At 39.0% G+C, this 12,092-nt stretch overlaps 1 protein-coding gene across 4 annotated transcripts in view; it reads right to left on the reverse strand.

Annotated features, from left to right (window-relative positions):
- The window catches only part of LOC131536643 (NACHT, LRR and PYD domains-containing protein 13-like), a 57,573-nt gene extending 53,672 nt beyond the window's left edge, over positions 1–3,901 (reverse strand). For all 4 annotated transcript variants that reach the window (XM_058769678.1, XM_058769677.1, XM_058769675.1 and 1 more), the window contains exon 1: positions 3,548–3,901. The gene's annotated coding sequence lies outside the window, so the exon portion shown is untranslated. The remainder of the gene's footprint in view (positions 1–3,547) is intronic.
- Positions 3,902–12,092: the final 8,191 nt, after the last annotated feature.

Here is a 12,092-nt window from a genome sequence, read left to right on the forward strand (position 1 = left end):
CAACCCTTTAAACACGTTTTATAAATAGAATCTATGCCTAGCTTGTGCATGTTAATCATTTTAATGTTAATAGTAGTTGTTCTTTTTGCTTTTGTGCAACAGATAAATAACAATTTATATGTTTTAGACATTTTATGTTTAGATATTTCTATTTTGCGGGAGTCCCTTGAATCATTTTATTTTATTTCATTTTATTTTCCTGCATCCCGCACACACAAGTGTCTCTACCCGCCTGCACTCTGTTGCGTTGTGTCCCGCGGTACTACGTTAAAGCTTCAGGACTCTGCCAAACTCTATGTTCCTTGCAAACTCTTAGGCCCTGTTTCCACTAGTGCGTTTTTGTTTTAAAACGGCATTTTTAGAATGAAAATGAACCCCGTTTACACTGCCGTTTCCGCTGCATTTCAGAAACGATCGCCGTCTACACTACACAACCAAAAACGCATGTCATGTGACCATTCATGCAGGCAGGGGCGTCACTATTGGGGGGAAAAGGGTGACAGAGTGCTTCGGGCCCAGAGGTCTGGGGGGCCCGCAAACACCTGGCCATCGGGAGCACCGGGACATTCCATTCAAGTAGTGGGCCGATTGCTAAAAAGAGAGAGATCTCCCCGATATTAGGCGCTGTTTTTTAAATTACAGCGCATGCGAAACTGCATAAAGCAAATACTCCAAAAGCGCGAAGCAGCGCTCCCCGATGCATCCGTCAGCCGTGCGTCAAAGCAGAGCGGGATACCCTAGCAACCGCATAGCAACACCTTAGCAACCACCCTGGATACCATAGCAACCACATAGTAACACCATAGCAACCAGCCCGGGTACCTTAGCGACAGCATAGCAACACCTTAGCAACCACCCCGGGTACCCTAGCAACCGCAAAGCAACACCTTAGCAACCAGCCCAGGTACCCTAGCAACCACCCGAGTACCATAGCAACACCCTAGCAACCAGCCCGGATACTTTAGCAACCGCACAGCAACACCTTAGCAACCACCCAGAGTACCCTAGCAACCACATAGCAACACCCTAGTAACCTCCTAGAACACCCTAGCAACCACTCTGAGGTCCTTAGCATCTATCTCTCTATCTATCTATCTATCTTTGTAAAACTATTTTAAACCTCAAACTATATCAAACTGAAAACTTTTTTAAACTTCTTTCTCAAGCCAACTTAAATTTAGTCTTTACAAACTTTTTTATCTAGTTTAACTTGAAGTTAACACTGTACAAATAACAGAAATGGCAGAAATGTTTTTATTATAAATGTTACTGTTATTACATATTGTAGAATTTTTTAATTTCATAGAAGGTGTTTTGTAGTTTTTAACTACACATTTTAGTTTATTATTACTTATTACTTATTTTAAAAACCATGGTAATAATGAGGTAGGGGTAGTCGTGGCCTAATGGTTAGGGAGTCGGGCTTGTAACCTGAAGGTTGCTGGTTCGATTCCCGCTCCTGCAGGAATCTCTCCACCTTCGATACCATGACTAAGGTGCCCTTGAGCAAGGCACCGAACCCCTAATTGCTCCCCGGGCGCTGGAGTAAGGCTGCCCACTGCACTGGAGTAAGGCTGTGCACTTGGATGGGTTAAATGCAGAGCACCATTTCGAGTATGGGTCACCATACTTGACAATACGTCACGACTTAACTTAACTTTTACTTCTTGTGACCAGCATCCTACTAATACTAGTCAGCTAAACTCTGGATTATAAGCAAGGACTTATTTCTTTTTAGATGTTTAGTTCTAATGAATTTTAATTGAAGTAAAATGTTAATTCAAAAAGGGCCTGATTAAAGATAAATATCAGTGTCTTATATAAATTAGGTGTTTATTATTTACAAATAATACATTTCTTAAATGGAGATTCACCCCAAAATGAAAATTGTCATCATTTACTCAACATCATGTTATTCCAAACCTGTATGAATTTATTTCTTCTGTGGAACATAATTTGAGAAATTCAAGAAATTTTTGTCCATACAGTAGAAATCAAGGGTAACCAAAATGGTTTGGTAACATTCTACAACATCTTCTTTTGTGTACAACAGAAGAAAGTAAGTCATACAGGTTTGGAAGGACATGAAGGTGAGGAAATGATCACCGAATTTATTAGCAGTAACAGTAATTCATGTATATTAGAGTAGCTTAATAAATTATTGTTTCATTGCAAAGAGCAGTCTTGTGTTCTGTGCTTACAAGTTATTGTCTTGTACTGCCGATCTTGGCTCACATTCAGTAAAATACCAATCGATTATGTTATTACAGTTGGCCACGGGAGTCATGTAAATCCAAAATTGGTCAAATATACTAATTTCAACGTAACAGTGGACAAATAGTTAATAAAGTGTAAGATTTCTGAATAATAATTATGAAGTGTTTGCTCTAGTTGAGCTCTTTTCTCTAGCTGAGCTCTAATATTGTTAAATTATCATTCAGCAAGGATAGTAAAAGATTAAATTTGCTTAATCCTCATTGAAAATGATTTAAAACATTTAGATCTATTATATAATAATAGGTCTATAATTAAAATTATTAACAGTCTAATAGCCTATATCCGAACAATGTAATAATCAGTCATCGATGAAAATAAGAGCAGCTTCCTTTCAGACAATGAAAGGCCAAAAGCAACTTGTTTAACACTAAATACTTCAATTCTTTCTTTCTTTCACTATGTATATTGGCCACAAGAGATTTTTTTAAAGAAAATTACTCAATACCGTCATCAGCATATGTTGAAAGAGATTTGTCTCTCGTCATCTCCTAATTTTGCAACGTGTTTGACTTTATCACCAACTGCAAAAAAATGGATAATGCTTCACATTTCCCGTGATAATAATAGAGTAAATAGTAAATAACTTTGTGTATAAACAAATCAATTAATGTTTAAGTAAATTAATGAAAGAGGAGTAGGTGTATATGCCTAGTTTGCTTGGAAGGCATTAACATGTGATTTATCCATTCTGTAACGGGAACTAGAGGTAAGCAGCAGTTTGCCAAATGGCAGCTATTTAACAGCGATGGAACTTATAAAGATCTCCCTCTTTTCATTTTATTTCTTGCTGCATTAAAGATTAAATGTTTTTTTTTTGCAGAGGGAAAATACACTGAGTAGCTATAGGGCAATCGATTCCTATCGCTGCTTCAACTGTGCAATACCCTCAAGAGGGGCGACCAACATTTCTGACATGTCAGAAATTCATCTTGCCGGTCGGGAGGCTAATCGCTTCTCATTCCCCTGTACACAGCACGAACACTGCAGGACAAAGCTGAAATTCACACTGAAGAAAAAAAGTCACACGAGTCAAAATTCGGCTCAAAATCGGACAAAAATAACAGTGTATGCCTGGCCTAACGGAAATCCAGAATCTAACCGAAAATCTATCTGGGCAGCTTTCAGCTTTGTCATTCACTGACATGACATGAAGAGCTTTAAATAAAATCATTCAAATAACTTCAGCGCATCATTAAAGTCTCAGAAGCACAAAGTGACCAATGAGAATGATACATACATGAAAACAACAAGAAAAAGAAGAAACACTCACCTCAAATTATATTTGTAGATCGATCTTACTACTTTCACCTGCTCTGAACTGCTGTGTTGAGTGTCTGATGTTGGGATGAGTTGTTTGAAGTTTGGTGTTTTTTTATGTTGTATTTTTTTGTGCTATTTTTTTGCTGTTCTCCAGTTTCTTTTTCATTTGTTTAAAATGGCGAGCTGGTGTAATTTCTTCTTTTCACTTTCGTTTTCTCATCTCATGCTGATTGGTCAGCAACGTGCTGATGTCAGGCCAAGTGGCAAACTTCCGGTCTCTCTCTTGACACCAACACAGTAGAGCTCTGCATTTCGGCCCGGGCACGACACTGCGGTCAAGCCAGCCACCACTCCCAAATGCATGGCCAATCTAGCCGCCGCGCTGTTTTGTCGTGCGTGCATATACAGTGCATTACGGCGATCTTCCGCTGGTCTGTCGCCTGCGTTCACTCAGACAATTTTTTTTTTTTTTTTTTTTTTACTGCTTAACTTATACATACAAACAAGAACAAGGAAATAAGAGTAAGGGTAATATATATTAAGAAAATGAACTATACTAATTAATAAAGTAATATCAGATTAACTGTCTATAATATTATTATATTCCCACAGCGCCATGTGACGTCGGAGTGACGTCTTTTCCATGTTATTTTTGGACGTCCAATTTAGGTCCACTGAAGGGGTTGTTTTGTAACGCCAGGCGACGTCTACAGCACGTCATATATTGACGTCCGTGGGACGTCCGTGTAAGGGCTATTTATAGTCCAAATGTGGTCGTTTGTGGACGTCTTTTCAACGTCAAATTTAGACTTATTTTATATATAATTTTTACTTAACTTCTATAACTGTAGTTTTGTTTGGCTCAGCAGCTAGATTCAACAGGAAATGCTTTACACCTTTGTATGTGTCTCCAGTTATCACCTGATGCTGAGACAATCAAATGGAGTTTTTGGAAAATTATCTGGAACTGTATGCCACCTTCTGAAATGGGACTAGATAATTTTCAAAAAACTCCATTTGATTGTCTCAGCATCGGGTGATAACTGGAGACACATTTCCTGTTGAATCTAGCTGCTGAGCCAAACAAAGCTACAGGAAAATTAACTGGCACAGAAAGCATGTAATCCACGCTCTGGAAACATGCATACACATACAAATAAATCACAATTCAAGTTCGCCTTTACCATCTTTATTCAAAAATAAATTGCCCTGAGTGGCATCACAAGGGCACCAGACAAATCAAGCACAATGGAGGCAGAATCAGACACGTTCACCTTGATGCAGTCCTCAGTGGCTGTGGAATCAAATTTCATGATCCCATCTACACAAGCAAAAAAAAGACAAATGATTTAGATATATGCAAAGGCCATCTGCAGTCATACACCCCAGTCCCCACATTTGTAAGTTTCCTGTGCATCCACTACCAATACTGGATTAATACAAAGCCATCGCAGCAACTGTTAACTAACACTTAGGCGGTCTACAAGAAGGGACCAAGCAGACTGTACCTTGAGAAAGCTTAGATCCTTTAATGTGTGCATTAGAATGTTAAGTGTTTTATCAGCCTGTTGTGCTTAGTGCAATTTACAAAAACTGGCTCTGTGCTTGGAAACACATTAGACTCAGATGACATAGAAATTACTATTGATAAGAGTTTAGCAAAAAAAAAAAAAAGTTAAGTATTCTGGATAATACAACACATCAACTACATGTACTACTTGTCAGACAGCAAACTGTTTTCAGTTGGAGGCTACTTCAGCTTCAATGTAATAAGAACCGCCACAGGAAGTCATTCATACCCACTGGTATAACGGTTTGTAATGACTCAACTTTGTGCCGTGAATATTTGAAAATTGTGACTATTATTTACCATCTTTTACTTTCAACTTTGCTGTCTTTGTTTCTCTCTTAATGCTGTAACACCTTAATTTCCTCTTGTGGATGAATAAGGTCTATCCATGTATCAAGATAGAGAATTGGCATTGCTTTTTTTTAAGTCGGAAGGAAATGTTTTGTCCAAAGTTATTTATAGACTGGTCAACATGAAACTTGGGCTTACCTTGTATTGCTATATAAACCTTTGATCCCTCTAAAGGGCGTTTCCCCCTTTTCCCCTTGCCCTTCAAATTAAATTTGGCCATGAGACTGTTGGTGAAGAGCCTAAAGAAAAATAAAATTCAGTAAATGAATGTGAAGGATATATGTAGGAACAACATTACACATGCAATAAACCCTTTACACTAGTTGATCAGTGTCCCCTAGGGTGTCCTTATCCCTCAACGTATCTCAGTCTATCTCACAATGCATTTAGCTGTGAACATGTATTTTCACCTATTCTGACATGCTCAGAAAGAAGGCAAATGAGAACACGCTAAAAATGTTGTAGATACCTGTCCAACACTTTGTGGACACAGTCCTTGGTGTTCCGCCCACCAATTCTTGAAATTTGCAGCACCTGTTGGCATAAGTCCATAATAAAGTTATTTATTTATTATTTTTTTAAACTGACACTCAGAATGTAACAGTGTGCGAGTGCACTGTATTTTATTCTAGGCTATCCAATACTTCCCAGGGGTGCAAACACATGTATGGTCAAAAAAGAGAGGTAATCGAAGCCCTCGTCCCGCGGCAAATATCCAGATACTTACATTGCCGCCATCCCCGGCCCACCCCTATAGGCACATATAGTCAAATGAAATTCTGAAAAACTATCTAGCACTTCTTCTTGCTTTACTACTCCTTCCTGAAAACAATTTCACCTGATGATTTGAATAGCTCTTTTTGTAAAGAATTAATAATTCTAGGATGATCGGGGTCATTTTGTAGGGTAGGCCTATAGCATCTGCATAGAATAATAAACAAATTACAAGCATATATAAATACAATAAAACACAAATACACGTGAAATAAAGCAGTGCTTTATGTTTATCAGGTAAATTAACTATTAAGTTACAGACATTGAATAATCAAATGTAAAATAACACTGCCTTCACTGTTTACATTCAATATGATTCATATAATTAATAGTTTTTCTTTAGAGTTTTATTTTTCATTAGTTTTGCCACTGTTTCAAATAAATACCTAGGGTTGTGTTTGTTTTCTTCTAATAGGGTTGAAAAATAAGCAGATCTAGCAGCTTTTAATGCCTCTCTGTATAAGATCGAGCTCGCTTTCCATGCAATGCGAAATACCTTTATTTTTGTTTTCTTCCAGTTGCGCTCCATTTTTCTGGCTGCTTTCTTAAAGGGATACTCCACTTTAAAATGAAAATTCTGTCATCATATACTCACCCTCATGTTGTTTCAAACCTGTATGAATTTCTTTCTTCTGGTGAACAGAAAGGAAGATATTTAGAAGAATGTCAGTAACCAGACAGTTTCTGGTACCATTGACTTCCATAGTATATTTTTTTTTAGTGCTGGGCAACGATTAATCACGATTAATCGCATCCAAAATAAAAGTTTTTGTTTATATAATATATCTGTGTGTACTGTGTATATTTATTATGTGTATATAAAGACACACTCATACAGTATATATTTTGAAAATATTTACATGTATTTACATGTATATATTTATATTAATACAATTAATATGATATATAAATATATTTAATATATAAACATACCCATGTATGTATATATTTAAGAAAAATGTGTTGTGTATTCATATATACATAATAAATATACACAATACACACACATATATTATGTACACAAAAACTTTTATTTTGGATGCGATTAATTGTTGCCCAGCACTAATTTTTTTCCCCTACTATGGAAGTCAATGGAACCAGAAACTGTCTGGTTACTGACATTCTTCTAAATATCTTACATTTACATTTAGTCATTTTGCAGATGCTTTTATCCAAAGCGACTCACAATTGGGGAATACATAAAGCGATTCATCTTGAAGAGGCAATCAGACAGACGAAGTGCTTGCAACACCAAGTCTCAGGCATTGTTCAAATAAATACAAACTGCCAAAGGAAGGAATAAGTAAAGATAATTTTTTTTTTTTTTTTTTAAGTTTAGGATGAAGTCAAGTGCTGTCGAAAGAGATGAGTTTTCAGTTGTTGCTTGAAGATTGACAGGGATCCAGCATTCCGGATAGAGGTGGGAAGATCGTTCCACCAGCCAGGAATGGTGAACGAGAATGTTCTGGAGAGTGATTTTGAGCCTCTCTGTGATGGTACCACGAGGCGTCACTCACTAGCAGATCTCAGATTTCTGGAGGGGATGTAGTTTGTTAATAGAGAGTGCAAGTAAACGGGTGCTGAGCCTGTGGTTGTTCTATATGCAAGCATCAGTGTCTTGAACTTGATGCGAGCCGCGACTGGTAGCCAGTGCAAGGAGATAAAGAGAGGTGTAACATGGGCTCTTTTGGGCTCGTTGAAGACCAGTCGTGCCGCTGCATTCTGAATCATTTGTAGAGGTTTGACTGTATTAGACAGAAGTCCAGCCAGAAGAGCATTGCAGTAGTCCAGCCTAGAAATGACAAGGGCCTGGACAAGAAGTTGTGCAGCATGCTCTGTCAGAAAGGGCCTGATCTTTCTGATGTTATATAGTGCAAACCTGCAAGATCGAGCAGTCTTTGCAATGTGGTCTTTGAAGGTCAGCTGGTCATCATAGATTACACCAAGATTTCTGACCGAAGTTGATGGGGTAATTGTTGATGAACCTAACTGGATCGTGATGTCATGCTGTAGAGTTGGAGCGGCGGGAAAGACAAGAAGCTCAGTCTTTGCCAGGTTGAGCTGGAGGTGATGTTCTTTCATCCATGCCGAGATGTCCGCCAGGCAACCTGAGATCCTTGCAGTTACCGTTGGATCATCTGGTTGAAAGGAGAGATAGAGCTGTGTGTCATCAGCATAGCAGTGGTAGGAGAATCCATGTGCCTGTATGATGGGGCCCAGTGATGTAGTGTATGTGGAGAAGAGGAGGGGTCCAAGAACTGATCCCTGAGGAACCCCAGTGACCAGTGTATGTGCTTTGGATACCTCCCCTCCCCAGACCACCCTGAAAGACCTACCAGTGAGATAGGATTCAAACCAGCGAAGTGGAATGCCAGAGATGCCCAGTGATGAGAGGGTGGACGGGAGTATCTGATGATTGACAGTGTCAAACGCGGCAGATAGATCCAGCAGAATGAGGACTGATGATTTGGAATGGGCTTTTGCAATTCGCAGGGCTTCAGTGACTGAGAGTAGCACAGTCTCAGTTGAATGGCCACTCCTGAAACCTGACTGTTTAGCATCCAGTTTGTCGTTCTGTGAAAGAAACAGTGAGACTTGGTTGAAGACAACTCGTTCAAGTGTTTTCGCTATGAACGGAAGGAGAGAGACAGGTCTGTAGTTTTCTATAAGAGAAGTGTTTAATGTAGGTTTTTTGAGCAGTGGGGTTACCCGAGCCTGCTTGAACGCAATGGGGAAGTTACCTGTGAGGAGGGATGTGTTGATGATGTGTGTGAGTGCAGGTAAGAGCGTGGGAGAGATTGCTTGCAGAAGGTGCGAGGGGATTGGGTCAAGAGGACATGTTGTAGGATGGTTGGAGAGGAGAAGCTTGGATACTTCAGCTTCAGTGAGGGGACAGAAAGAGAAGATGGGAGTTTTAGCAGTGAATGTGGTAGGGTGAGGGTCCTGTGTGCGTGGAGGTGAAAACTGACCACTGATTGATCTAGTTTTGTCTGTAAAGAAAGTGGCAAAGTCATCAGCTGTAATAGAGGTGGTGGAGGGGGACAGAGGAGAGAATTAAATGTTCTGAAGAGATTACGCATGTCTGGAGCGCTGTCGATCTTGTTGCGGAAATGTGAGGATTTGGCAGTGTGGACTTTAGCAGAGAAGGATGTGAGCATCTTCCTTTCTGTTCACTAGAAGAAAGAAATTCATACAGGTTTGAAACAACATGAGGGTGAGTATATGATGACAGAATTTTCATTTTAAAGTGGAGTATCCCTTTAAGGGCCTGAGTGTGCACGTTGTACCGCGGCGTTGGACTATTTTCTTTAATCTTTAAGCGCAAAGGAGCAACTGTGTCTAAAGTGCTGGAAAAGAGAGAGTTTCTGTCGCAATATCGAGTTCATCCAAGCTATCTGGGATGCTGAGATGATGAAACTGATCAGGAAGGTTATTAATAAAGCAATCTTTAGTGGCAGAAGTGATCAGTCTAACATATTTGTAACACTGAGTCGGCTTTGCAGCCTTGGCTAAATTAAATTTACACGAGACTAGATAATGATCTGAGATGTCATCGCTCTGCTGCAGAATTTCAACGTGTTATTATCAATTCCATGTGATAATATTAAATCTAGAGTATGATTACGACAATGAGTTGGTCCTGACACGCGTTGTCTAACACCAATGGAGTTAAGAATGTCCTTAAATGCCAATCCTAATGCATCCTTCTCGTTATCTACATGTATATTAAAATCACCAACAATTAGGGCTTTATCTGCAGCCAGTACTAACTCTGATAGAAAATCAGCAAATTCTTTGATAAAGTCTGTATGGTGCCCTGGTGGCCTGTATACAGTAGCCAGCACAAATCTCAAACGTGTTTTGTCTTTTACGCTAGATATTGTTATATTAAGCACCAATACTTCAAAAGAATTATATTTGAAACTAGACTTTAGTAATTCTGAAAATATTACTATAAATTACAGCAACACCTCCTTTGCTTTTTAGACGAGGTTCATGTTTATAACCGAAATCTTGGGGGGTGGACTCTAAAGTAATGAAATCGTTTGGTTTTAGCCAGGTTTCTGTCAAACACAGCACATCTACGTTATGGTCTGTAATCATATCATTAACAATAAGTGCTTTTGAAGTAAGAGATCGAATATTCAGCAACCCGAGCTTTATAATTTGTTCATTTGTATTATATCTGTTTTTTAATGGTTGAACATCGATTAAATTTTTCCCCTTAGATGGGTTTGGAAATGTTTTATACTTCCTAATTCGGGGAACAGACACAGTCTCTATATGATGATATCTAGGTGTAAGAGTCTCCATGTGATGAGATTTATCTGACCTTGGTGACGGGAGACAGCTAGCAGACGGTCGGTTAAGCCAGTCTGTCTGCTTCCTGACCTGAGCCCCATATTGTCATGGTTGTGCTCTAAGACTATAAGCCATATTACTAGAGAGAAGAGCGGCACCATCCCAGGAAGGATGAATACCATCTCTTTTCAACAGGTCAGGACTGCCCCAAAAACTTTTCCAATTGTCTATGAATTCTATATTATTGAATGTGCAAGCTCTAACCTGTTAACCCACAAGTCACCCAAACAGACGTGAAAAAGCGGGAGGCGACGAAAAGCGCTGTTTGCATCCCTGACTTCAGACCTGTAAAACCTACCAGGGTATCAAAGGCCTGTGCATCAGAGAGGTGTTGCTCCTGTAACTCAAAGTCCTCCATGGTGTCAGTTCTCTCTATATGGACAGCTGAAGAGGCAGGCTGTGTTTACTTCAGGCGATGGCGGATGTCGACCAGTAGGCTCAGGACCTTTTTCTGGAACACTGAAATAAATAAATATATTTGTTGATTACAATGCTCCAGTTAGAATAGCAAGGTTAGCTAGCTCACAATTGTTTTTGTAATCAGCTTCAGTGTTTGTTATTAGTACAGCAGTGTTGGAGAAAGAAACAAAAGTCCAAAGAAATGTCATCATCTGACATGATAGAAACCAAGCCACGGCTATAATTGAAAAGCAGTTTCTGTGGACAGAGAGAACAGTGCAGGAAGAGAGAAGGTGGTACTATTAAAAGTGTCTTCTCCACTGCCAATAGATCAATACTTACCACCCAAAGGCAACGGGAATGCCCATCTCCCAGTCTCAGTCACTGCATCTGCACCACAAAAAAAAATCTGTTTTAGAAGTTATCAAATTATATATTGCAGATGTATTATTTCTCTTCTAATACATCTGTTAAGTTTCAACGATTACAGGTGCATCTATAAAACTTGCTGAATTGCAAAGTACTTTGATGAAAACTACGGCCTTAATTGTGTAAAAAAAATATAATAATAAAAATTCTAAATTACTTGATTTCTTGTTCAAAGCAATGTGTGCATTGTGTAACAGGCAGCCAGGGTGATAGGATCACCACCTACTGCCTGTTACACAATGCACACATTGCTTTGAACAAGAAATCAAGTAATTTAGATTTTTTTTTAATTATTATTATTTTTATATGAATAGCTAAATAGAAGCACTATTACTCAACATTTAATCAGGAGATTTTATAAACCATCGTCAGTGGTTCCTTGCAGTCAAATATACATGCATATCTGATCTGAATTAAATGATTCGTGATACGCAATCCGACTGGAGCGCTTCGAAACAGTAGCTGTGTCCGAAATCGCTCACTCGTTCACTCATTCATACTATATACTTTTTACCCACAATGCATTCTGATTTCGAGTGTACAACCCATAGACATATAAATACCTAGACGCCTCATTGGCCGCTTCGGTCCATTGCTGCGATACGTCAACACGTCCGCCATGTTTGAGAGGGCAAGACTGCCTTAAAACAACTGGAGGTAAACGGGAGCT

This window comes from Onychostoma macrolepis, chromosome 03 (genome assembly GCF_012432095.1).
Source record: "Onychostoma macrolepis isolate SWU-2019 chromosome 03, ASM1243209v1, whole genome shotgun sequence".
Classification (NCBI taxonomy): domain Eukaryota; kingdom Metazoa; phylum Chordata; class Actinopteri; order Cypriniformes; family Cyprinidae; genus Onychostoma; species Onychostoma macrolepis.